A 27,653-nucleotide genomic window follows, 5' to 3' on the forward strand; every position below is an offset into this window, starting at 1 on the left:
GGTGCTGCCCACAGTCAGAGCACACTGGAAACAACACAGCCCTCTTCTTAGAGACCAAAAGCCCATATCAGTCTCTTGACATCAGTTTGCTAGTTACTATGCAAGAATGAGATTGTTCTTGTTAAAAAGTGTTTGCCCAGCTGCTGCTCGGGAAAGCTGTGCATGGTCCCAACTTCCGACCTCTGCGCTGACGCTTCCAACAACAATAACGCAGGCTGTGCTATGTCAAAGTCCCACAGTCACAGTCATGCAAAAGCCCCCTGGCCATGGCCACCTGCCCCCCGCCTCAGAGAACCCGAGTGTGAGCCGCACCTTGGGGAGCAAAAGAAAGAAGTGACAGCAGGTGTGTCGTGAGGGAAGGCTGGGGCTGGTGTCCTCACAAGGTCAGGTGGCTAGGGGGTGGCTGGGGTGGGGGGGTGGTCAGGTGGCTGAAGCCTTGAGGGTTGGGAGGGGAGTCTGCACAATTTGGAGGAGTGACTCCAGCAACAATTGGAGCCTGGGGGCCAGCGCTGTGGCACAGAGGGTAAAGCTGTCTTCTGAGTGCCAGCATCCCATATGGGTGCTGGATGGAGTCCCAAGGGCACCAGTTTGAGTCCCAGCTGCTCCACTTCCTATCCAGCTCTCTGCTATGGCCTGGGAAAGCAGCAGAAGATGGCCCAAGTCCTTGGGCCCCTGCACCCATGTGGGAGACCTGGAGGAGGCTCCTGGATCCTGGCTTCAGCCTGGCCCAGCACTGGCCGTTGCAGCCATTTGGGGAATGAACCAGCAAGTGCAACATCTCTCTCTTTCTCTCTCTGTAATTTTGACTTTTAAACAAACAATTAAATCTTAAAAAAAAAAAAAAGTAGAGCCTTGACAGGCAGCTATGGGAAGGGAACAACATTTGGAGGGTGGCTGTTATACTCACCAAATGCTCCTGGGCCTCCCACGAGAAACGCCCAGCACAGAAGAGGATACAGAGGGTCAGAGAGGACCTCAAGCTGCGACATAGCCCAGGAGTGAGCGAGGGCCCTTCCAGAGTGCAAGGGCTTGTGGAGGTCTCCAGGAAGCCTTGTCTCTCATCAGCCAGAAGCTACCTGCCCCCAGTGCTCCACAGCGCTTGGCCACCCGCCTGGGCACCCAGCATGATGTTGGTGAGGGGCAGCAGAGACCTCCTGGCTGGTCTGCTGTGCCAAGCTGTGCCAAGAGGCTTGGGAGCAGACGCTCACAAAGGAAGCGGATCGCCAAGGGGGAGGGGGGAGGGTGCAAGGAATTGATAAAAAACATCTCTATCCACTCGGAACCCAAGAGGAAAATCAAAGGAAAATTACATCCAGCTTTTTCCTTCGAAAACCCAATCGATAGCCAAGGCCGACAAAGAAGTGTAGCTTATTTTGTACAAATTTATGATGGGCACACCTGGGCCACAGGAGGAAAACACCAGTGATGGCCCGGGAAGAAGGCAGGGCATCTGGGGGGCGGGAGGGCTGGTGCTGGTGGCAGGGGGGTGGTTTTACTTCTACTTGACATTAAGTGCTGAGTAAGCGGCTGCACCCTGGTGGCACCAGTTTGTCCAGAGGGATCCCACAATCTTGAGGGGCTTGGGTGAGTGATGGCCTCGAGGCAAAGGGGAAGAGGGTGTGGCCATCAGAAGCAGAGACCTGCCCCTGGCACAGAGCTAGTTAGCGGAAGGACAAACCACCCACCTTCATCACTGTGTCCCCACTGAGGCCCAGGGACACCCACCCCCTTCCAGACTCGGGGGAGGAGCCATGACGGCTGGAGGTGCACCTGCAGCCCTCCACCCCTCCACCCATTCCAGCCACCGAAAACCCAGCAAAGCAATTCCTCCTTTCCTGAGTGCACAGCTGCCAGGTAACAGGTATACTATTTTTTTTTTTGGACAGGCAGAGTGGACAGTGAGAGAGAGAGACAGAGAGAAAGGTCTTCCTTTCTCCGTTGGTTCACCCTCCAATGGCCACCACAGCCAGCACACTGTGGCCTGCGCACCACGCTGATCTGAAGCCAGAAGCCATGGTCTCCCATGCGGGTGCAGGGCCCAAGCACTTGGGACATCCTCCACTGCACTCCCGGGCCACAGCAGAGAGCTGACCTGGAAGAGGGGCAACCAAGACAGAATCCGGCACCCCAACTGGGACTAGAACCTGGTGTGCCAGCGCCGCAGGCGGAGGATTAGCCTATTGAGCCACAGCGCCAACCAACAGGTATACTATTGACTCAGCATCACTGGAAACACTGGATGGCTACCAACACTACCACCCCACACCGAGAAAACAGCTCCATCACAATAACATAAACCAACAAATCTTTTGTTTTCAGGAACTCTCCCTGGGTAACGTACACTGGCTTAAACTCAATTTCTGCTCCCAATTTTGCAAGTCCTGCCTCTAGAAACATGGAGCTTCCTGTTCATGAGAAGGGACTCAGGCCACCTTTTGAAAAGCCAGAAGGTGGGGCTGGCATTGTGGCATAGCAGGTTAGGCCTCTGCCTGTGATGCCAGCATCCAACATGGGTGCTGGTTCTAGTCCCAGCTACTCCACCTCCAATCCAGCTCCCTGCTAACGTGCCTCAGAAAGTGGTAGAAGATGGCTCAAGTGCTTGGGCCCTTGCACCCACGTGGGATGGCTGGATGTAGTTCCAGGCACTTGGCTTCAGCCTGGGCCAGCCCTAGCCATTGTGGCCATTTGGGGAGTGAACCAGCAAGTGGAAGATCTGTGTGTGGGTGTGGTGTGGGTGTGGGTGTGTATGCGTGTCTCTCCTTCTCTCTCTGTAACTCTGCCTTTAAAACAAATAAATATTTAAATTAATAAATGCCTGAAGGCATGAAGTCTGTTGGACCTAGAGCCAGCCAAGCGTGCATTTCTGGGCAGGCAAGGGTGTCATGTAGGGCTGTTTGTTCCACCAGCAAGAACAGGTTGGATGCTCCTGACTGCTCATTTTTCTGGGTGGTGGAAAGGTGAGGCTGAGTCTGGGGGCAGGGAGAGAAAGGACTTTGCTTAGAGGCTGCTGGGCACATTACTGGCAGCTCTGGATGGTGAAGAGAGCTGGGACAGAGCTCCACCAGCTGGCTGGCTTTCCCCAAGGACCAGGGGGCTTGCAGCATGCAGCTGTTGTATCAGGCAAGTCCCAGGAAAGCACTGAGTTAGCACCTGCCTGTCTAGGTGTGGGTTCGACTTCCATCACTTCCCCGCTCTGTGAAGGGGTACCCACTTCATGAGCTGGTGGTGTAGGATAAAAAAAAAAACATGCAGTAGGAAAAGCATGGGTTACCTGTGGGGCCCACAGGTCCTGCCTGGGGAAACAGGACCTTACACCCACGCAGTGCCATGTGCACTGCCTTGGTGCTGGCCCCGGAGACCATGGCTGTACACAGGGGCAGGAGGGAGACGGCCACAGCTCCTCCAGTGGGGAAGAGGCAGCTCCCACTGCAAAGGCAGGTGGAGCAAGCACAAGGAGAGGCATGAGCCCCGAGCAAGTCGGAGGCAGGCTGGGGTCGTGGCCAAAGAACAACAGTGGAAGCCCAGGGTCCCCAAGGAAGCCCCAGACCCGTGGGCTGCCCAGGCACCCCTCACCATGGGTATCTTCAGGCCAAAGCAAGCCCTCCCTCCCTGCTGATCTACACTCCAGACTCACCCCAAGGGCAGTGCAGACAGAGCCCTGCTGGCCCCTGCCCCGCCCCAGCTTCTCCTGGAGGCGCTGCAAGGTCCCATCAGCCCCAGCTGGCTGGGCTGGGTTGGGGGGCTAACCAGTTGCCCCTTGTGCTGGGTGAGGCACTGAAAACTGTTGCTGGGGCAGGAGCTCACTAGGGAAGCAGGAAGCAGAGCAGGGGGAGGGGTTGGTAGGCTTTGAGGAGGGGAGAACCAGCCTGTCCTGCAGGCAGTGAAGCTGCTGGTGGAGACCAGCAACGTGCCTGGGGCAGCCTAGGTGGGGGCAAGGAGCCCCCCCACCTACAAGAGGAAAGCGCCGTTCCCCTGGGCCTTATTTTTCCCAGGGAATGGCTTTGTGCATTTTTCCCAAGTCCCAGAGAGTGCCTTTGGGGCCAGGCCCCCAGATCCCAGAGCCCCACAGCCCACCACAATCTGGCTGCTGGGGGTTGAGGCTTTCTCTCCTAGGTGGGTGCAGGCATGGGGCATGAGGGATATCTGACTCACTGCTGCGGGTGTGAGCCTACAAGGGGCTCCGGAACCCAGCCTGGGAGGGTCTGTTCTGAGCAATACACCAGAGCACAGACCTGGTGGAGACACAGAGGCTGAGATTTGGGGCAGAGTAGCTGCAGAGCCGGGCCTGGGTCTGGCCTCTGAGCCCCATGGCTGCTTGGGCCACCGTGCTGTGCCCTGTTGCCGTCTGACTAAGCAAGGTTCTCAATGGCCCTTGAGACCCAAAGTGGAGGCAGAGCTAGGGGCTGCAGCGGGTTACTGTCCCCCTTCCCAGAGCCCCAAGCTTACAACACATTTCTGCTGATGCATTAGCTGTTGAGCCAGCAATGAAGACACAAGTGTGCTGTACTCTGGACTGGCATGTCAGTGGCCAGCCAGTGGGGACAAACAGGAGTCAGGCGGGTCTGAGACTGTGAACCCTGCCTCTGCCGCTGGACCTGGGTGCCCCCTCTGGCCCAGGATCACGTGCAGGGACTCTGCGTGGGATGGAACATGACTGTGGAGTCCCGGCTTGGTGGCAGGGGCTGAGGGGGCCATCCATCTGTGGTCTCTCATTTAATCTCCTTTCTGGAGAAGCGTGATTATCCCAACCGAATAGCTGAGAGGATGAAGTGGAGCCCAGGCCCTTGAGCCGGCAGGTGGCTGCAGGCTAAGCCTCACTGGGGGCCCTCACATCACGAGGAGCCACTGACCTCGCAGAGGAGGGCTCTGGCCTGGGGCTGCTGCACCACCTGGTCCTGCTCACCCCTGTCCCTGGAGCCTTAGAGAGGACAACAGGCCGAAACAAATGCAGCTGCAGGTTCCCAGGTGCACGAAGCTGAGCAGAGTGGGAGGGGCTCCAAGAGCTCGGTGAATAGATTACCCGCTTCAATTATTTTATCTAACAATGACATTTGTACTGTAAAAGTCAGCACAAAAATCAATGCATTTTAAAGGACAAAATCTGGGGGAGGCTACAGCCCAGTGACCTGGAACAGCGGCCCAGGAAGAAAGAGGAAGGAGGCTCAGAACTAGGGGGTGCATGCAACTCCCAGCATCCCAAGGCCTGGAGGGCCTAGCCCCAGCAGACCCTGGAGCAGAGACTAACAGAGCTTGGTGCTGACAGCCAGCCCTGAGCCCCCAGCTTGGGCCAGTCCATCATTCATGCATGCATGGGACAAATGTGAACTTCGAGGTGACACTGCATTCCAGGCAGCCTGCTCAACACAAGCCCAGAGGGACAGGACGGTCTCTACCTCACCCAGCTGTCATCAGGTCGCTGGGTTCTGGGACAAAAGGCCCAGGCTAGAGCAAGGTGGGGCATGGGGAAAGGCCACACAGGACTCTGTGGGACCCACAGGCATTACTGCAGCGACACGGGAGGCTCAGAGAAGAGGGAGAGGCAGAGCATCAGGACAGAGTGTGAGGGCCGGGGTCAAGGGCCGGGCCTGCAGGAGTCTGGGCATCACGGGGGCTGCCTGTGGCTGGGACAACTCACAGGGCGAGAGACCCCTCGCTGAACAGCAAGTCATTTCCAGTTCTCAGGTTTAAGGTTGAGACTGGGGCTGGGCCACAGGGGGGTTAGGATTGGGGTTGGTCAGGGTTCAAGGGGGAGCTGACATCAGGGCGGGTGGCCAGCCCTCACTTTACTCTCCCAAGAGCCCAGCGACAATCTGTCCCACACACTGTCTCCCACGAGGGGGGCCCAGAGGAGGGAACACAGGGCAGCTTCTGCCGCAGAGCAAGGCAGGGCCGCGAGCTGCTGGCTGTCTCCAGGGCTGGCACTCGAGCAGGAAGCCAAGTGCAGCAAGGCCCGGGAGCCGAGAAAGGAAACACGCCTCCTCTTCACAGCCCCACCCAGGAATACTGCACACCGTGCTGGCTCCCAGCACCCTCAGTCGAGGCTCAAGCCATGTGGGGAGCAGTCAAGACAAAAGGAGAGGACAGAAGGCTGATTCAGGAAAATGCGCTACGGTTCATTATGCCCAAGCTACCTGTGGAGTAAATGCCACTCATGAACTGAGTGCTTTCGCTCTTCTTTGTCACTGCAATCAAACTGGCACCATCTACTGGGCCTGCGGGTCTGGTCTCCCCAGTGCACTGCAGACGCTGCCTCACTTGGTCCTCACTGTAGGGTCTGTGCTACTGTCCCATTTTGCAGGTGAACACACTAAGGCTCAGAGTACAGGAGTAACCTGGTACAGGGCAGGGCCACAGCTGGGAAGTCTCAAAACAGCACATGCCGCAGACAGTCCCTTCCCCGGCCCCACAGTTAGCAGTTGGCCTGGCTGGCATTTAGTGTAGGAGGGGGGCCAGCACTGTGGCATAGCAGGTAAAGCAAATGCCTGCAGTGTCAGCATCTCATATGGGTGCCAGTTCAAATCCCAGCTGCTCCACTTCCAATTCAGCTCTCTGCTCTGGCCTGGGGAAGCAGTACAAGACGACCCAAGTCCTTGGGCCCCTGCACCCATAAGGGAGATCCGGAAGAGGATCCTGGCTCCTGGCTTTGGATCGGCGCAGCTCCAGCTGTTGCAGCTAATTGGGGAGTGAACCAGTGAATGGAAGACCTCTCTCTCTCTCTCTCTCTGCCTCTCCTTCTCTCTCTGTGTAACTCTGACTTTCAAATAAGTAAATAAATCTTTAAAAACAAAATCAAGTGTAGGAGGGATAAACGCCTGCTTTGCTTTCTCGAAGCAGCAGAGTAGGGACCAGCGTGCAGTTTCCATGGTTCCCCACAGCGCTAGCACATTTCTGCTGGGCAGTCTCTACTGCCACGTTACCTACCACAGGGCGGCTTGTTGTCTGGCACCCAGGACCTCCTCACCTCCCAAACAGGGGAGCCTGAGCCAAGACCCACAGCCAGAGTCCCAACTCTCCTGTGCTCGCATCTGGTCATCCATGGTCATCCCCACCTTTCAGCTACAGCAAGGGGGCCTCCCGGCACAAAGCACCCCATCCACACCAGCCCAGACAGGAGAGGCAGGGGGAGAAGGACCCTCTCTCCCCAAACCCTGGAATCAGACACCCCAGACACCCCAGCACCAGCTTGTCAGGGGGAGAGATGGTCACACTGCACTCCTAAGGGCTGCTCTGGGGCTTCCATTGAGAGGAACAGAGGCGCCCAGCCCTGGGAGGCTGGGCATCCAGTGTGCTTGCCTGTCGGGAGCCCAGAGCCTCCCTGCTCCTGTCTTCCTGGAGGTGAGCAGTGGGAAGAGGGACCACAAGGCTGTTCGAATGCCTGCATCCCAGACAGGACCGCTGAGCCAGACCTCCAGGGAACATTTGTCTCCACTGATGGAGAACCAGGCCTGTCCCCAGGATGCAGAAGAGAAATCCCAGAGGCCAAGGACATCCTATCTTTGGACACCAGAACCTTGCAAGTGAACTGGGGAGAGAGAAGAGCTGCTGAGGGGGAGTGGGAGTGGCAGGACTTCCCAAGAGCAGTTTGGGGCCTGCCAGACTCCAGGACATTGTGGGCCTGCACTCCCCCAGGGACAAGAGACCCACAAAAAAGAAGATGCATGCACCATGTCTGTGCACGACCTCTCCATCGTCCGCACACGCACACACACGCACGCACATGTTCTGACTGCCAGGCACTGGCGACTACTGACATGTATGGTCGGCCAGAGGCAGAGTGCCTCTCAGGATGCAGAAAGGAAGCTCCTGTGGGCCATGCTCTAAAAGCTGAATGCTTATTGGCCTGCTGCTTCTGCACTATTTTTGGACAAAGGGCAAACAGGAGTTGAAAATAGTATGCTTGTGGTTACACGAAGGTTTCCTTCTGCACACAAGGCAATGCTTACCCTGTACACTTCCTCTCTGTGCTAGATAGTCCCTGCCTGCAGATGGCTTCCCGTCCAGTGTGGTTATCAAACTTTACCACTTGTTAGAATCACCCAGACGTTTTCTCTACTCTCTGTACTCTGGACCGATTATGTTAGGGCATCGAGAGGCAGGACTCATGCATCAACACTTTCTTAAACTCCCTAAGAGATTGCAGGGTGCAGCCACTATGAAAAGTGTGTTGGGCGGCTCCCCCGCTAGGACAGCCAAAATTTAAATTAAAGGAACAGTAGTCCTGTTTCTCATTCTCAAAGGCATTCCTGGGGAAGAGACCTGGGGCAGTGATCCCCTCCAGCCCAGGGATTTGCTGTGCAAGTCTGCAAGTTGAAAGGAAAGGAAATCACCAACAGCGAAGCCAATTCTCTGGATCTGCCCACTTTCCATCTCTCTCCCCACACCATGGGCAATTAAGGAATTATTGAAGGAACAGAGGCAAATTAGGAGATGGGGAATCAATGAGATTAGCTCCTAATTAGCTTGATATCTGCTAATGGAGGTGAGGAGCTGAAGGGTGAAGTCATTACCGACACTCAGAGAGCCACGGAAATGGAAGAAGAGAGGAGAGAGGTAAGCAGGGGAACAAGAGAAAGCCACGCTACGGACTGCCCAAAATATTCTCAAGCTGCAAGAGCGAGCTTCTCCAAAGCCCAAAACGCAGAGCAGTGTGAAGAACCTACTGTCGGGCAGCTTCGAAGACGTTTAATTCCGTGCCGCTGTGTGGTCATTAAACCCTCCAGATGATAATCCCACCTAAAACCGCTCGTTTGCAGAGACTCACAGCGGATACACATCACACCCTTCAGAAACACACATCACAGCAGCGGGGAGGACGCGCTTCCCACGGACCTCAGCCAAACAGTCCAGAACCGCAATCTCTGCGTGCCCTGCCCGGCCCGCTGCTAAACACTTCACACACAGTATCCCCTTTGCTTCCGTGGAATCCCAGACTCCACAGTGTGGGTAGGCTCTTCTTCCCAAACAGCTCAATCGAGACATCCGTCGCGTGCACACAGTCTACCTGTTTTAAGTGTCCAATTCCACGATTTATCATCACACTCAGAGTAGTACAGCCACCACCAGGGTCTGATCTTAGGACATTCCCATCACCCCAGAAAGAAAGCTCGTGTCTGTGAGTGGCCACTCCTACCACACCCCAGCCCCTGGGCAGCGTCTTTCTGGGTTTAGCTGACCTGGAATCCCACATAAATGCACTAACACAAAAGATGGTCGTTTGTGTCTGGCCTCTTTCGTGGCACATAATATGTCCTCAGAATTTACCCACATGGTTGTATGTGCCTCCTTTGTTTCTTTCTGTGGCTGCACCAGATTCCATTGCCTAAGTATACAGTAGGCGCTGCCTTTGTCTTCATCCAGCTGATGGGGAGCTCCTGTCAGCATTACAAAGTGCAGAGCCAGGCAGTCTGCCTCCACGACCAACATAAGCCTCCATAAACCTCCCACCACAAAGTATGCCCTCTTAATCCCTTGGGATGAATCATTTTCTAGCCAAAAAAAAAAAAAAAAAAAGATATGACTACATTATATGCATGTAATTTTTGCAAAAGTATCCAGGGACAAAAGCAAGCTGTCCAGGAAACCCGATTGATAGCTTCCTGTTCTCATTAATATTTGCTCATTACTTTTCCATCCATCCTGCCATCTGCTCCTCACTCTGGACCACAATGATAACAGCACCTACGATTCCAGAAAAGTTCAGGCACAAACTCTAAAAAAAAAAAAAAAAACAAAAACAAAACAAAAAAAAAAAAAACATTGTTCCTTGCACAACTAGAGGAAGAGTTACTGCTCTGAGATTTTATTTCACTTTTTTTAAAGATTTATTTATTTATTTGAAAGGCAGAGTTACAGGGCGGGGACAAAGGGAAGAGAGATCATCTAGGCTGCTTTGCTCCCCAAATGGCCGCAATGGCCAGGGCTGGGCCAGGCTTATGCCAGGAGCTTCATCTGGGTCTTCCACCTGGATGCAGGGGCCCCAAGAACTTAGGCCAACTTCTGCTGCTTTCCCTGGCACACTAGTAGGAGCAGGGTGGAAGTGGAGCACTGGGACTCCACTTGGCACTCATATGAGATGCTGGCAACACAGACAGTCTCTGGAAGACAAGGATTCTTTAAACACAACACTGTGAGTGCACCTAAAGAAAGCAGATGATTTCTTAACATCTTCCAGTATCCAGTCAGTGTTCAGATGCCCCATGGCCCACAGATTTTTCTTTTTCACAGTATCTTTTCAAATCTCCTAAAGTCCACACGTACAATTATTTACAGCATGCCTCTTAAATTGCTGTTAGTCTGTATTTGTCCCCTTCCTCTTCTTCTTCCCCCAAGGCAACATAGCAGAGCTTTGTGGGACCTTTGAGAACAATAACAAGTTACATAAAGATTATTAAAGTATGGGCATGAATATGTCTACATCAGGGAATGCGCATATGGATGATACAGACATAAACACAGCTGTAGGTCCTGGTACGGTTGTACATGTAGGTATAGGCTATAAACAGAGGTGTAGGTATGGGTATAGGTGTGAGTGTGGATGTGGGCATAGGTGAGAGCATGAGTGGGGGTATAGGCATGAGCATGGGTATGAGCATAGGTGTGAGTGTGGGTGTAGGTACATGTGAGTGTGGGTGTGGGTACAGGTGTGAGTGTGGGTGTGGGTATAGGTGTGAGTGTAGGAGTGGGTATAGCTGTGAGTGTGGGTGTAGGTATAGCTGTGAGTGTGTGTGTAGGTATACATGTGAGTGTGGATGTAGGTATACATGTGAGTGTGAGTGTAGGTATAGGTGTGAGCATGGGTGTGGGTGTGGGTATGGGTGTGAGTGTGGGTGTGGTTATAGCTGTGAGCATGAGTGTGGGTATAGCTGTGAGTGTGGGTGTAGGCATAGGTGTGAGCATGGGTGTGGGTACAGGTGTGAGTATGGGTGTGGGTACAGCTGTCAGTGTGCATAGGTGTGGATTTAACTATCAGTCTAGCATAGACTGGGTGTAGGTGTATGGACAGGGCAAGGTACAGATGGAGGATCTCCACACCTTGACCTAGGTAATGTCTGAGTCTTTCTCTCATTTTCCTCACGCATTCACACCCTAACAGCCATTTCGTCCCTTTGCTGCCCTCACTAAAGTAGCAAAATGTAAAATAAATAAAGAATCCAAAGAAAGTGCTGACCTCAGTCAGAGAAAATTCAGGGACAGTTTTCTGCTTTTCACCTCTGAGATTTTAGATAGCTGTGGCCTGAGGGAAGGTGAGAAAACTAGAACTGCAGACTAGAGAGAGAGAGAGGGACAGCAGATCAGGCAACATTGTCCATGACAGAGCACCAGGAAGAGCCAGGAAAAGACCCAGAGCTGACCACACAGGAGGAAGTCTCCGCCCCCACGGACTCACACCATGGGCCTTCTCTTTCCACCATTCCAGGAGGACAAAGGGGACAGAGGAGGCCCTGAGTCCCCACCAAAGCAGAAATGCACTCACCAGGAAGGGATTCCCCCCATTAGTAGGGACAGTAGCCACGCCACCACTGCTACGTACAGCATGAGAATATGAGTTGGCATGGAGGTGGAGCCAGGCAGAATCCTCACAGGCATTTATTAAGCCCCTCCCTGTCCAGCACTGAAGACAGAGATAAGCAAATGACAGCTATAAATGAACAAATCAGTACATCAAATAGAGGATAAATAGAGGGATGGATGGAACTACCTGGTGCTGCCTACACATGTACATGTATACTCATCACACCAATGTGTGGGCCTGCACACACACACATATGTACTCTACACATACATACATTATACAGATGCATGTGAACATGTATTGTGTCCTGCATACCCACACTATATGAACTGATGTGTGCCCCACATACATGTGCACAAAAGCACACATGCATGTTCGTGTACAGACACACAGAGGTTGATACTTAGATGCAGGTTGAGCTAAGGCAGATGCTGAGGACTCTGTGCAGGGAGCAGGTGTAACTGGTGCCTGTGGAGCACCCTACCCACCCTCTGCCTCCTGCCATCTCCACCTCACTTTCTGGACTCCGCCCTACCCTACTCCTTCAACCAGCTGTCATCCCATTGCACTGCCTGGAACCATCAGGATGGTCTTCATTTGTCCACACATGAACACATAATCCCTTAGACATGTCAGTCCAGGACAGCCTAATCAGAGCCAGTAATGCAATGGTCCGCAGTGAAGGCCCTGGATGGGTCAAGCAGACCTGGTTCCAATGCAGTGCTCTTCTCACAGGCTGTGTGACCTTGGATAAAGCACTCAGACTGCTCATCTCACAGGTCATCATGAGGAAAAAGATAAAAATGTGAGGTTCATGGCACAGGGCTGTCCCAGAGTAGGTGCTCAAGCAATGCTTCCTAAAGCTCCGTCCTGCGTGGATACACATATACAAACATGAATACACACACATACATGCACTCATATACATGTGTGCACACATATACACATGAACATACATGTGTGCAAATACACATACATGTGCACACATACACGTTGCATGGATGCAAGCAACATATACATGCATATGCACGTGCGTGCATGCACGTATTTACATGTGCATGCGTGCGCATGTGTGTATATGGATAAACATGCATGTATACGTATACATCAGCACACAAATACACATATGCATGTGTGCTCACATGCACACATATACACACACACAGGCACACACAGGCACACAGCTGGAGCGCCAGAAAGAAGCAACCCCAGGCAGAGGCTGTGGTCATGAGGAGCACATGCCCGCTGCCCAGATGCCCTTGTGGGCTCTGACTGTCAGCAGTGCACAGGGTTGCTGCAGTGCCGGCAGCACACACTGCAGAGCCAGTGCAGGAGCTGGCACTCAGATGCGCCACCCAGCGTGAACCACAGGGGCTGCTCTGGCCCAGGAACTGCCTCTTTGGTTTCCCCTGGACCTTCGAGGTGGGCAGGACGAGGCAAGGCTGCTGCTGGCTCAATGAATCACACAGGGACACTCACTCAGCCAGCAGCTTGCACCTGCACACCCAGAGAGCTGCTGCCACATGAGGCTACTGCCTCCGGACCTTCCAAGCTCCAGGCCTGTTCATCCCTCATCCCTCTGGCTGAAGCCTCCTGACACCCTCAACACGCATGCATGCACACACACACACACGTGTGTGTACATGTATACATGCACACAGAGATGCACACACTCACACATGCATACACTCAAACATTCACACAGGCACAGACACACACCCATGCACACATCCACACATGTGCACATGCCTCTCTGCTGGGTCCAGGACCCACTCTCCCTCTGCTGATTCCAGGAACCTTGGTCCAACCCCTCTATGGCAAGAGGCTGAGCTGCTTCCTACGCTTGGGCTGTTCTTCACCTTCTCTGAGCCCCAGGCCCTCATTAGTAATGGGAACAGTGGCTCTCCAACAAAGAGCACACTAGATGTGAGACACACTTGCTGAACAAATGGATTATGAATAAATAATCTACAGAAAAGGCCAACCCACAACACCAATGACTGAGAGATCCTTTCCCCATATGGATGTGCCATAGACTGTGCGGCAATGTGACAAGTGAGCTCTGGCCCGCTCCCCCACTTCCCAAGCCAGGACCTCCCAGTGGGCCACACCCACTTCACTCCCATCCCAGTTCTAGAACAGTTTATTCTGTAATCAACCATGGGCTCCCTGCTGGTGTTCCTACCATCCTGGATATCTGTGGACCCCACCTCAACCATAACCACCACCCTGATGCCTTTCCAACATCTTCTCAAGCAAACCGCAGTCAACCCTGTCCTCAGCGCCATGTGTCCACCTCCACCCTGTCCAGACTGACAGGGCCACACCTGCACATCCTTGTGCGTCAGCACAAGTCCACCTGCACCTGCTCGTGCCAGGAGTCCTGGCAGCAGTGGCACTCAGACTTGGTGAGGGAAAGGCCAGCCCTGCATTCTCTTCCATGTTCAGCTCCTTGGCTGACTAATGGAGCCGGGAGAAGTTGAACGAGGCCCCATCACTCCCCTCACTGAATTACCCTTAGATCCAGAGCACAGAATCCATCCCCTCCCGTCATTTCTCTCTTCTCTGCAGCACGCCATCTGCAGAGCCATTCCATCAGGACCTGCTCACACGGCCGTACCTCCCACCAGGAGAGAAACAGTACTCTCGGCACCATGACCCCTCCTGCACCTGCCGCCTGTCAGCTCCCTTGACAAACAGCCTTCCAAACAAAGCTGTCCGCACTGCCAGCCCCGCTCCCTCCCCATTCTCTCTGGAACCCATTCTCCTCAGCTCAGGCTACTGTGCTGCAACATGTACGGCTGAGGACACTCCGGGCACCGGCGGCCCCTGGGGGGTGAGTGTGTGCTAAATCCAATGGTTGGCACTCACCTGTGTGTGGTCCTGGGGCTTGCAGCTGTGCCCAGCACATAGTGAGCCTTTGGTTAACATGGGCAGAATGGATTTATTTTGGAATGAGTGCACTGCCATTCTTGAGTTATATTTTTAAAAGTTTTATGTATTTATTTATCCATTTATTTGAAAGAGAGTTACAGAGAGAGAAGGAGAGATTCAGAGAGATCTTCTATCCACTGGTTCACTCCCCAAAAGGCCACAACATCCTAGGCTGGGCCAGGCCAAAGCCAGGAACCCAGAACTCCATTCAGGTCTTTCACATGAGTGGCAGGGGCCCAAAAGCACTTGGGCCATCTTCTGCTGCTTTCCCAGATACACTGGCAGGGAGCTGGATGCAAAGTGGAGCCCCTGGGACTCGAACCAGAACTCATATGGGATGCCAGCACTGCAGACGGTGGCTTACTCACTGCACCACAACACTGGCCCCAGAACAGTTATTATGCCAAGTCCTGGACCAGTACTCTCTAGGAACAGAGAGTAAACAACACAGAGTTTCAAATGTCACAGCCTGGGACAGGAAAAGGAAGAGAGTAGTTTACAGAAACAAATGAATACTAGCACAGTGCAAGAAACACAATAGATGTCATCAAACAACAACAACAAAAATGGCACATGGCGAGGCTACCTAATGTTACCTAAAAGAACAGGAAGATGCCTATGAAATACACCAGGGTACAATGCAAAAAGAAGGTATTCCCAGGCAGAAGGTCAGCTTGCGCAAAGGCACTGAGGCTTGGAAAGAGGAAAGCACTTGAGGGAGCAGTCCACATGTGCTCTGAGAATTAAAGCAATCCAACACTGCTGCCAGTTAAAGGCAATGGTGGGAGAAGATGAAAAGGTGAGGGTGCAGAAGAAGGGGAGAGGTAGGGGGAAGGTCACCTTGCAAAGCTTGAACTTGACCCACAAGCAGAGGACAGCAACTGAACATGCTCAGGCTAGGATTCAACTCATCAGCCTCCTGTGCCCAGACCCCCTCTGGTGACCCCAGGAGCAGATCAGACACAGAAACTGCCAGTGCAGAAAAGTCTTGACCGGTGACTGTCACTCTAGTGCAGGTCCAAATCAGTGAGGGTTTGTAAGGGCGAGGGTGACAAAGGCGGAGAGCCAAGGAGAGAGGCCGTGTTCCAGCAGCTGGGAGCTGCAAAGGGAAGAGAGGAACACCACCCAGCGACAGCAGTGTCACCCACCACAGGAGGGGACCGGATCTGGGGAGAGAAGTCGCATTCAGACAAGGCATCGGTGAAACAGCCCCAGGCGTACACGGGGCGGCTGCCATCACATCAGGTCGGCAGCCAGACAGCAGCCAGCACAGAACAAGGGTTTCCAAAACGGCAAAGACACCCAGGGAAGGAAAAGGCTGCACCTGCTCCCAAGAACTTTCTCACCTGAACCTCAGCAAAGAGAGACGTGCAGGCCAATTACGGTGCCTTAGGCTCCCCCGTCTCCCTCCAATGATGGTTGCTTTCAGAGCTACCTGTGGGAAAATCCTGCCTCAGGAAGGGGTACGTGTGTGTGTGTGGAGAGAGAGAGAGAGGGAGAGAGAGAGAAAGTGCCAAAGACACAGAGAGAGGCTCCAGTGTGTGTGAGATAGAAAGACAGAGGGGGAAGGAATGAGAGACAGACAGACCGACCTGTGTGCTTGGGAGACACAGACACGCAGAGACCTTAGTATGCACGAGAGAGGCAGGGACAGGGGCCTGGTCCCCCCACGGTGAAGAGCACGCCATACTCCCTCCAGGAGGAGATGGGTTGTATCAGGGCCTTAAGGGGACGTTGGACGAGATGTGTTTTCAGTTCAGAAATCACCTCAACTCCACGAAAACTGCACCTCCAAAGTCAGCTCCCCATGTGACAAAGTCATCAATTGACCCCGACCTCCTAGTGGCCAACTCCAGAAGCCACGCCACAAAATCACTGTCTCCCAAGGGCCCAACGGCTGTGTGCCTGAACCTGTGACCTGTGCCCAGCCACGGCCGCCCACTGCAGCCAGCACCATGTGGGTCCAAAGGTCCAGCTCGGGGGTGGCAAGGATGAAAAAGCCCCATCCAGCCCCATCCAGCTGCTCCAAAGCTTCAGTCCACAGGGTGTGGCCCTCCAGGAGCAGGGGGTGCAGACCCCATCTCGTGACTACAGGGAAACACTTGTACTCTGGCAGTCACCCCCCATCAGAAGGCAGGTGAGCTGCACCTGCCAGGGGACACATACTGAACCCACAGAAGGGAGCACCAGCTTGAAGCCCAGCTAGGGTAAGAGCAAAGTGACTTAGAGAGGCAGCAGAGCATCGGACCCAGGAGAGGGTTCAGAACAGACGTCTGTGCCCACGGACACACGAGCAGGCAGATGACCTGGAGTCACCCCTCCACCCCTTCCTTCGGATGCAGGCACTTTATAGACATCCGGTGAGAAGTATAGCCAGAGGAAACACAGCAACATGCACACACCTGTGCCAACACAGACACACTTCACACTCTTTCAAGAAGTGTTTAGAGGGACCGGTGGCATAGCATAGCGGGTAAAGCTGCTGCCCGTGATGCCTGCGTCCCATGTGGGCACTGGTTTGTGTCCCGGCTGCTCCACTTACAATCCAGCTCCCTGCTAATGCACCTGGGAAAACCAATGGGAGATGTCCCAAGTGCTTGGAGCCCTGTCACCTATGTGAGAAACCTGGAAGAAACTCCTGGCTCCTGGCTTCAGCCTGGCCCAGTACTAGCAGTTGCAACAGCCATGGGGGAGTAAACCAGCAGCTGCAAGATTGAGATCTCTCTGTCTCTCCCTCCCTATACGTAACTCTGATTTTCAAAAAAATAAATAAATAAAGGAGGGGGAGGGGAGGGGAGAAGAAAGGGAGGAAAGGGAGAGGGGGAGGGGGAGGGAGAGGAGGAGAAGGATCAGCAGCAGAAGCAGCTTTTGGAAGCTATGAACCCAGAGAAGGAATCTCAGAGTAAGAGGAGCCACCTGAATTCTGTGCATTCTGTTCTAAGAAGTACTCATTACCAAGTACTCCCTAGCACCTGTTTTGTGGGCTTGTATGTTTAGTCCCTGTCCCCTGGGCAAGACTACAAATGCCATGAGGGCATTGGGAACCCTGACTCTCTAACATTCTGTGAACACCCAGAGAACTGAGCCTGGTGGGCGGAAGGCACACAGGAAACACTGGATGAGAACACAATCTCCAGCCTTGTTTTTCACACTCAGAAGTTGCTGGAGCAAACCACAAAGAAACGAGCTCTGTGAGAGCTTGACTCAGTGACTTGAGACCTGCACTGGCCTCTGGCACCCACTGTACATCAGGGTCCACAGACTCAGAGCCCTGGAGCCGGGAGTGTGGGTGAGGCTGTGGGTGCTTCCCGGCAGCCTCTCTCTGGGAAGCAGCCAGTCGGCCGGGATGGGGACTTCTGTCTCCTGGCCAAGAGCAAAGGGCGACTGGGGACCATGAAGACTTGGAGTCAGTGGTGGAGGAGCCCCTACACCGCTCCCCACCACACACCACTAATGAATTTCTTCATGGAGAGGAACAAGCTACTGCACAGCGAGAGCGGCCAAGGCCGCCCCAGCGTGGCAGCCCGGTGTCTCGGTCACGCTAATTACTGCGCCATCTGAGCTCACCGGATGGGCTGTGCCCTAGCACTGTTCCAGAAGCGCCGTGCTAATCTGTCCCCACCTGATGGCTTCTGGGCGGGCTGCACACTCACTAATAAACCTTAATGCAGACGGGCGATAAAGGAAGAAAATTACCAACACGGAGATTAGAAACTGTGATGTCAGCTTCCAAGAGATTGCAATTCACTTAGCTGCTTGTACAGTGCACTCCAAGGACTATTAGTAAAAATCGCTCCGTGCACTCGGAGCGCCTGCCGTAACCGGGCAGATCTACCCTCTCTCTCCCGGGCATGACAGCAGCCAATCCACACCGCCCCCTGATGTAGCGCATGCTCTGCAGCCCGATGCTCAGACTCAGGCGTCTTCAGAAACCATAGCAGGTAAGCCATTGTTCACAAGATCTCAGCCACTATGGCTTCTCAAAGTGGAGACAGAACTCCTGCAACAGGCCTCGTGTAGCTGTCATGCAATAAATTGCACATATCAAAATGTAACATTTTAAACACATGGTGTATGTTTGATCACAGGATAATGAACATGCTCATCACCCCCCCCCAAACACACACACACACACACACACACAAAGTTTTCTTGTACCCCTTTGGGGTCTCTCCCTCCCAGGCCTCCCTGCCTGCCCCGCCCCCGTGCTGGTCTCCAGGCAACCACTGATGTGCTACAGCTGAGTCCATTTGTGCTAGTGTTGCACACAGATGAAATCATACAGGCCATCCCCTCCTCTGTCTTCGTTCACTCAGCCTAATTATTCTGGCCTTTATCCACGTCGCTGCTTGTACCAAGAGCGGATCCCACTTCATGGCCAAGTAGCAGTATTGCGAGGCTAAGCCTCCTACAACTCTATGCTGCTTCTCACCTGCGCACGGGCAGTTCAGCTGTCTCCACTTGGGGGCTGCTGGTATTGAAGCTGCTCCCTGAGTCAACACACAGACTTCAGCTCTCATTTCTCTCCCATAACTACCCAGGAGTCCAGTGGCTGATGCGGACGGTGTACGACGGACTTCGTAAGAAACTGCTGAACTGCTCTGCTAAGTAGCTGGTGGAGGTCCCTTCTCATTCCCACCAGCAGGGGGTGGGAATTCCCCTTGCTTTATCACCACACCGGCGCTTGCTCTATTTGGTCCTTCTTGATCTTAGCAGTTCTAGAAGGTGGTGTGTCACTGCGCCTCCAACGTACATCTCGGTCATCAGCAGTCAGACTTTATTCACCCACTTCTTTGCTACCCGTATGTGTCTGCCGTTTTCCATTGTGTTGGCTGTTCTTGCTGATTTTTAACAGGACTTCATATTCCGTGACTCCTTTATCAGATCTGTGATTTGTAAATACTTTCCTTCTGTGGCTTTGTATTACCTTCACAGTATCTTTCAAAGAGCCGAAGTTCTTCATTTTTAATGAAATCCAGCTTATCCAGTTTTTTCTTTTGTGGGTTGTGCTTTTCGCATTATATCTAAGAAAGCCTTGCCTGACCTAAGTTCACAGTGATTTTCTACTTCGTTTGTTCCTAGCAGTTTTATATCTTTAAGTTGTACGATTATGGCTATGATGTATTTTCTAATTTTTTATAGAGAGTACAAGGTGATTGAAGTGTACTTCTTTGTGCATAGATATTTAACCATGCCAGCACAATTTGTTGGAAGGCTATTTATTCTTTCTCCATTGAACTGCCTTCACACCGCTGTTGAAAATCAATCCTCTGGGGCCGGCTCCGTAGTGCAGCAGGGTAAGCTGCCGTTTGGGACGCGACCATCCCATATCGGAGTGCTGGTTCCAATCCCAGTTGCTTATTTAGTGATCCAGCTCCCTGCTAAAAGGCAGCCAAACATCGCCCAAGTACCTGGGTTCCTGACACCTATGTGGGAGACCTATGAGGAATTGCTGGCTCCTGGTTTCAGCCTGGTCACAACCTGACTGTTCCACCATCTGGGGAGTGAGCCAGCAGATGGAAGATTTTCTCTCTCTCTCTCTCTCTCTCTCTCTTGCGCTCTCTGTCTCTCCTTCGCTGTCTGTAACTCTTTCAAAAAAAAAATAAATAAATCTTTTAAAAAAAAAAAAAAGTCACATAGTGTTAGTTCTCCAAGAGTATTCTTCCTTCCAAAGTTGTTTTGCCTATTTTAGATATTTTACATTTCCACATGAATTTTTTTTTGACAGGCAGAGTTAGTGAGAGAGAGAGAGAGAGAGAGAAAGAAAGAAAGGTCTTCCTTCTGTTGGTTCGCCCCCAAAATGGCTGCTATGGCCAGCGTGCTGCGCCGATCCGAAGCCAGGAGCCAGGTGCTTCCTCCTGGTCTCCCATGCAGGTGCAGGGCCCAAGGACCTGGGCCATCCTCCACTGCCTTCCCCGGCCACAGCAGAGAACTGGACTGGAAGAGAAGCAACCGGGACAGAATCCGGCGCCCCAACCGGGACTAGAACCCAGGGTGCCAGTTCGGCAGGTGGAGGATTAGCCTAGTGAGCTGTGGCACCGGCCCATTTCCACATGAATTTTAAGATCAGCTTGTCGGGGCCGGCGCTGTGGCGCAGTGGGTTAACGCCCTGGGCTGAAGCACTGGCATCCCATATGGGCGCCAGTTCAAGACTCGGCTGCCCCGCTTCCTGCCCAGCTCTCTGCTATGGCCCGGGAAAGCAGTAGAAGATGGCCCATGTCCTTGGGCCCCTGCACCCATGTGGGAGACACAGAAGAAGCTCCTAGCTCCTGGCTTCGGATCAGCACAGCTCTGGCCATTGTAGCCATCTGGGGAGTGAACCATCAGATGGAAGACTTTATCTCTCTCTCTCTCTCTCTCTCGCTCTCCCTCTCCCTCTCCCTCTCCCTCTCTGTGCCTCTCCTCTCTCTCTGTGTAACTCTGACTTTCAAAAAAATAAATAAATCTTTTAAAAAAGATCAGCTTATCAATTTCCACATGAAAAAGAAAAACATTCTGGGATTCTTATTGGGATTGCATTGAATCAAGAATCAAGATTAATGTGGAGAAAACTCATGTTTTAACAGTAATGAGTCTCCCAATCCATGAACACAGGGCATCTTCCCACTTAATTTCAGCTTCTCTCAGAATTGTTTGTAGATCTCAGGATATAGGTTGCTAGCTTTTGCCACATTTATCCATAAATAGTTCACATTATTTTATACTATACATAGTATCCTTTCGAATTTTACTTCAATTGTTCATTGCTGGTATTTATGAGTTCATCAGAAAGTTCATTAATGGGGTCAGCATTGTGGTGCAACCACAGTTAAGCTAACATTGCATCCTGAGTCCCCACTGCTCCATTTCTGATCCAGCTCCCTGCTAATGCACCTGAGAAGGCAGTGGAAGATGGCCCAAGTGTGTGGACCTCTGCTATCCATGTGGGAAACCAGGACAGAGCTTCTGGCTTCAGCCTGGCCCAGCCCATAACGTTGCAGCCACTTGGAAGTGAACCAGCAGATGGAAGGTATCTATCTGTCTTTATCTCTATCTCTGTCCCTCCCTCTGTCAATCTGCCTTGCAAATAGATAAATAATTTTTAAAGTTCATGGAAAATGGAATTAACAGATCAGTTTATTTTGGTGCAAAAAAATTTGAAATCCATGCATAGTTTTTTTCGAAATGCATTTTCCACGAATTTTTTAAAGAACCCTCATATATTGTTGCTTATCTTTTTTTGCAGAGTATTTGTGTGTGTGTGTGTGTGTGTCTGTTTATAAAAGATATCCATCTAATTGCCTTGTAGAGCTCTGGTCAGCTCCAGTATCAAGATAACACTTGTTTCATAGGATGACTTGGGAGGTATTCCCTTCTCTTGAATTCTCTGGAATTCAAGTACAAATTGAATTGTACAAATTCTTGTACAAATTTGCTACTGTTTCTTCCTCAAATATTTGGCAGAGTTCTCCAGCAAAGCTATCCGGGTTAGGAGTTATCTTTTTCAGAGGCTTTCAAACTACAAATCCGAGTCCTGGAATAGGCATGGGACTTTAACACGCATGTGACTATTCAGGTTTTGTAGTTCTCCACAAACGATCTTTAGTAATTTGTGCCTTTCAAGAAATCATCCATTTCAGCTTAGTTGTCAAAACTGCTAGCGTTTCAAGGCCTTCATCACATCCTTTGATTGTCTAATATCTGTGGGCTCTACAGTGGTGACAACTCTCTCGGTCCTGACGCTGGTGGTTTGTGTCTCCTCTCTCTCTCTCTCTCTTCTGTGATCAGTCTTCTAGAGGCCTACCAATTTCATCTTCACAAAAAACCAGCTCTAAACTGCCTTTTTTTTTCTCTTGAGCTTTTCTGCTTTCTATTTCATAATTTCCACTTTGATCTTCACTCTTTTCTTCTACTGACTCTGGATTCCAGTGGCTCTCTTCTCAAGAGGAAGCTTGGTGATTCACTTGAGAACCTTCTGCTTTGCCAAGGGGCAATGGAATCGGAAGTCACAGTCACCAATGCTGTGTTTCTTGCTGGATAACCTTAGTCAGGGGCTGGCATTGTGGTGCAGCAGGTTAAGTTGCTGCCTGCAATGCTGCCATCCCACACAGGAGTGCCAATTTGAATCCAGCTGCTGCACTTCCAATCCAGCTTTCTGTTAATGCACCTGGGAAGGCAGCAGAGAATGACCCAAATACTTGGGACCCTGCCACCCATGCAGGAGAAGTGGATGGAGATCCTGGATCCTGGCTTCAGCATGGTCTAGTCCTATCTGTTGCAGCATCTGGGGAGTGAATCAGCAGATGGAAGACATCTTTCCTTCTCTGTCTCTCCCTCTCTCTGTCACTTTGCATTTCAAATAAATAAAATAAATCTTGAAAAAAATACCTTATGTTAAATAACCTGAGCTTCAATCTTCCTGTTCGAAAAATGGAGCCACAAGTGTCCACCATACAAGGCTGTTGTGACAATGTAATGAGATCAATTATGAAATACGGGGCCCAGTGCTGACACCAGCAATTGCTTCTTCCCTTCCCTGACAGGCCCCCACCCCCACTGCCTCCTTGAGTGACAGCCGAGGACACACAATGAGCACCCCACGGCCATAAAACACAGAGGCTGATGCAGCCACAGAGGCCGGCAGATCTGATGAACTCTTTTAGAGAGCAGTAAATCGAGGTGAGTAGACCATTTCCCCAGCAGAACCACCTGATCCTTTGCATCAGCTTTAGAGGAGCAAGCTGGGAAACCAGGACGGCGTGTCCATGACCTGGGGCAGTGTGTCCATGGAAACCAAGGGCTCGGCACACATCCTAGAGGAGAACCAAAAAAGGGGCATCCCAGGTCCCTTCCAGCTTCACCTTCTCATCGCCTTCAATGGACACCCACAGCTCATGGGGAAAGCAGGGACTCGGGACCCAGCACATGTGCTCTGCGACATCGGGAAGGTCACTTAGCCGACCTGAGGCTTGATGGCATCATGGGAAAAACTGGGTTGGTAATAACATGAAAGATCTGGCAGCATTTTCCAAGTGCCGGGGCCAACTCCTCTGCACCTCATGAGAAGGAAGGCTGCCTGTGGATGCAGAGAAACGGACGCCTTCCTACCATCACAGCACTCCAAAGACTGCAAGTGGATGTGCTCAGCAACCCTCCACTGCTGCCAGTGACCCATCCTCCCAGGGACTGTGAGAACTAACAGATATACCCAGAGGCCCAGCACTGCACCAGAACAGAAAATGTGAGAAATCCGGGAGCAGCCAGAGGCCCAGGAAGAACAAGCAAGGACCCTGGCAGCTGTGTTTTGCTGAGAGGCAGAGAGATCATTGGGGGGGGGGGGGGGGGAGCAGAGCTGTCTTGGTCGCAGGGGAGGTATTTATGGTGCAGGAACCATTATCAGCTCATTTGCACATAATTCAAGGAGAAGCCCCCACCACCCACCTCCTAAGGAGCGTCTACTTTGCAGCCAGGACCAGAGACATCTCGGCCACATGCACCTCTTCCCCCCATCCTGAGTGATGGAGAGCGACTGAGTCTCAGAGTCACCCAAAGCCCACTAGCTGGTGACAGCAGGGCCAGGTGGAGCCTCCAGGGACACTCCAGGCCTCAGCCCCGTCTTTCCCATCCTGTGCAGCCCCTGGCGGAGCCCACCCTCAGTGAGCACTGCCGAGTTGCATGTGTGCACACACACCCTCAAAGTGGTGCAAGTGACAAAGTGTGCAGCTTGGGCTGCGCTGATTGGGCTCTGGGTCCTGGTATGCAGCACTTGCTGATATCCTGATGCAAACACTCCCACCATGGCAGCTTCCCAGCCACCAAAGCAGTGGCCCAGTTGCTGTCACAAGCCCCTATCCTCAGACTCCAGGGCCCCAAGCAGCTAGGGGGACCATGAAGCCAAAATGTACTGGTGTGGGCTTTCTGCAGTGTCACAGAATGACCAGGGCAGCACCCCAAGGCCACAGCCTGACTCTGTAGCCAGGGCCTCTGACCCCAGGGCACAGGTGCCCTGACATGCTCACCCCCATCCTGTGGGCCTGCAGGGAGCCTGGGGCTCACCTGCATCTCCCCTCCCCGCAGAGGCCAGGCTGGGGAACCTCTGAGGGAAGAGTTTTCACCTTGAGCTGCCCTAGGCCCTCCAGTGAAACCTCGTGCCGACTTAGAAGGAAGCAGGCAAATTTATTGATCTTCCTTGGTGACTGTTAGCAAGATTCATAGCTGGCCACAGACTACATTCATCTGTGCCTCTGACTTTAATTGCTGCCAGCACCTGAGATGAGCGGGTGTTGGCTTGTGCGTGCGTGTGTGTGCATGCAGCTGGGTGCACGTGCATGCATGTGCATACACATCAATGTGTGCTCACGCACGGGCATGTGGTGCACGTGTGTGAACATGTGTGCACATGCATGCATTAGAGAAAACCCCACATCTTATTCCAGTTACCTCTCACCCATTTGCTGAATTGCACAAGCATCTGCTCAGCCCCATTGTGGACAAAGCCCAGAGTTTGGTGCCAAGGATTCAAAGTCAAGTCAAGCAGGAGTTCCACCCCTGAGGAGCCGACTGCTCAGAGGGAGAGAGAAAAGACCTTCCATGATGACAACCCCATGACCTAGTGTGAGACATGCAGAGGGCTGCAGAGCTCAGAGGAGGGACAGCCAGTCTGGCAGAGGGACATGGGAGCCAGAGAAGCCCTCCAGGATGGAGAGACACTCGGAGTCTTGATGACAGAGAGAGGGTCTGGCGAGGGTGAGCCCCCCACCCCAGGAGTGGATAGGACATGTCCAGCAATGGGAACAGGGGTCCCAGCCAGTCTGCACTCTGAGCTGTGCCCTGCTCTCCTCACTATGCCCAGGGGACTGCTGACAACCACACACACACACACACACACACACACACACACACAGAGGCTCTCTCGCGCTCGCTCTCTCTCTCTCTCTCTCTCTCTCTGCCTCTGGTGTCTCTGCCATGGCTAGATCTCCTTCAGACTCCCAGTCCCCTGGCCTAGCCCTTTTAGGGGGTCCCAATCCCAACCAAGCAGTCCTGGCTCACCGACCATCTCCCTCCAGCCCTGAGGTCTCAGTGCCTGCTTCTAGTTGTTAGTCTGGGCTGCTTCCACCTCTCCTGTTCTCACCTCTGCCAACACCTGTCGGAGTCCTGCATGTTAACCCCTCTCCTCCGACCAACCCGGATGGAGCTGCTTGCCTGCCTGGGCCCCAGCTGAAACTTCCTGCATAGCTGGGACACGAGGTCTTGAGAGGGCAGGAGAGAGAGACAGGGGAGGGACATGTGTGACAGATCACAGAGGCCCACGGGCACTGTCAAGGGATCCCAACTTGATCCTTAAAGGGAGGAAGGGGCCCTGGGGCTGCAAGCAGGACGGTGCATTTCAGGAAAGTGACTTTGGTAGCAGAGCAAAGAACGAATGACTTTCAGGAGACATAGTATTAAACGCTCACCACACACAAACCCAGAGCATGTACCACACACCCACACGCAGGGGCTCCAAGAGACTACGCCCCTCTTCCAACACCCTCAGAAACCAAATGGAAAAAAATGGAAGTGACCCTTGGGGATGGCATTGTGGAGCAGCGGGTTAAGCCGCCGCCTGTGACGCTAGCATCCACACTGGAACTCTAGCTAGAGTTTCCTACTGCTCCGCTTCCGAATCAGCTCTCTGTCATCACCCCTAGGAAGGCAGCAGAAGATGGTGCACGTGCTCGGCTCCTGCCACCCACATGGGGGACCCGGATGGAGCTCCAAGCTCTTGGCTTCAGACTGGTTCCAACTTGGCTGTTGCAACATTTGAGGAGTGAACCAATGGATGGAAGGCCTCTCTCCCTCTCCACTTCCCTTTCTCCCTCCTTCCTAGTAAATAAAATAAATCTCTAAAAAAAAAATAATAAACTGATTTGGGTCACCACTGACAGCTGCAGCCCACCCCAGCCGGATCCTGGCAGGGGCTGGGGGCAGACGCCCAGGATCCCGGCAGGAGCTTGGGGCAGACGCCCACCCTGCCGAGCCACCTGGAGGACCAGGATGCCAGATGTGCTGGCACCAAGATGCATCCTGCCCCTTCCTCTGGGAGGCTGCATGCAGCACACAGCACTCTCTGCACAATCTGCACATGAAGCTCCACCCTCCCGCCTTGAAGCAGCCAAGCCTGGGGACATGAGGCCCCACGTGCAGGACGACAGACAGCTCACTCAAAGCCCCCTGCTCCAGGGGGTCAGGGCTAAGGACCCCTCCTCCCACCGTGGCCCCTGGGGCTCCCAAGGGGCTGGAAGCAGACAGCTCCAGGTCAGACCAGTTCAGACATATGGAAAGTTCCAGAAAGTCCCTCTGTGGACTGAACCCTGTCCTCTTTTCCACCTGCCTCATGCTCCACGTCCTGGCCCACCACCACACCAGTCACCACCACAGGCTCACATGGGCCCTTCCCAGCCCAGACACAGCAGCTGCTGCTCCAGAGGCACCCATCCTCTCTGAACTCACATCCACTCGCTTCCATGCTCACGCACACAGCAATGCCACAGGACACTCAATTCCCAAACCCTCTCTCCCAAGAGCTGCTGCTGACTCAGGAGGACCCAGGCATGCTTCACGTCTGGTTTTCTTATTTTGGATGTCAGCCTGCCTTCCTGCCTAACCACACTTCTCGGCAACACCGTACCGAGAATCCCTCTTCCTCCCAGGCACTGGGAAAAAGCAAGGACCACACAGGATCTGTTCTCCGCATGTTGGTAGCTGGCACCTCCTGGCCATCTGGCCAGAAGGACAGCATCCCTGAAGTCCAGACACTTGGCTTTCTGGCAGCCAGTCCCACAGGATCCTCAGAACACTCCAGGCTGTGCGCCATGGCCCTGTGTACTAGCAAGGAACCAGAAACAACCTCACACAGGAAACAAAGAAGGCCCAGAGGCATCCACCCCCAGGGAAGGAGAACAGGGGGCCTAGGGGGCGCCTACGCATTCCACCTTATTGTTCTCATTGCTTTCAACAAGAACATTTCATTTCATGATGACAAAATAATTTCAAGAGCTGGTGTTGTGGCACAGGGAGCTAAGACGCCACCTGCAGTGATGGCATCCTGTATCAGAGCACCAGTTCAAGTCCTGGTGGCTCCACTCCTGGTCCAGCTCCTTGCTAATGCACCTAGGAAAGCAATGGAGGAAGGGCCAAGTACTTCTTCCTCTGCCACCTGCGTGGGAGACCTGGATGGAGCTCCTGT

At 52.9% G+C, this 27,653-nt stretch overlaps 1 protein-coding gene and 1 long non-coding RNA gene across 5 annotated transcripts in view; one reads left to right on the forward strand and one right to left on the reverse strand.

Moving 5' to 3' along the window:
* GRID1 (glutamate ionotropic receptor delta type subunit 1) overlaps positions 1–27,653 on the reverse strand; it is a 760,175-nt gene that overhangs the window by 588,262 nt on the left and 144,260 nt on the right. The window lies entirely within an intron of this gene.
* On the forward strand, positions 18,900–26,288 carry LOC149122091 (uncharacterized). Of its 3 annotated transcripts, XR_016221754.1 has the most exons (4): positions 18,900–19,026; positions 21,304–21,455; positions 22,969–23,104; positions 26,116–26,288. It is a non-coding gene; the product is annotated as an uncharacterized LOC149122091 (long non-coding RNA). The 3 variants fall into 3 exon arrangements; XR_016221752.1 differs by lacking the exon at positions 26,116–26,288 and having other exon boundaries at positions 22,969–23,741; XR_016221753.1 differs by lacking the exons at positions 18,900–19,026; positions 26,116–26,288 and adding an exon at positions 19,121–19,248 and having other exon boundaries at positions 22,969–23,741.

This window comes from Oryctolagus cuniculus, chromosome 15, assembly GCF_051225735.1.
Source record: "Oryctolagus cuniculus isolate XC-2025 breed Fujian yellow rabbit chromosome 15, ASM5122573v1, whole genome shotgun sequence".
Taxonomy (NCBI): domain Eukaryota; kingdom Metazoa; phylum Chordata; class Mammalia; order Lagomorpha; family Leporidae; genus Oryctolagus; species Oryctolagus cuniculus.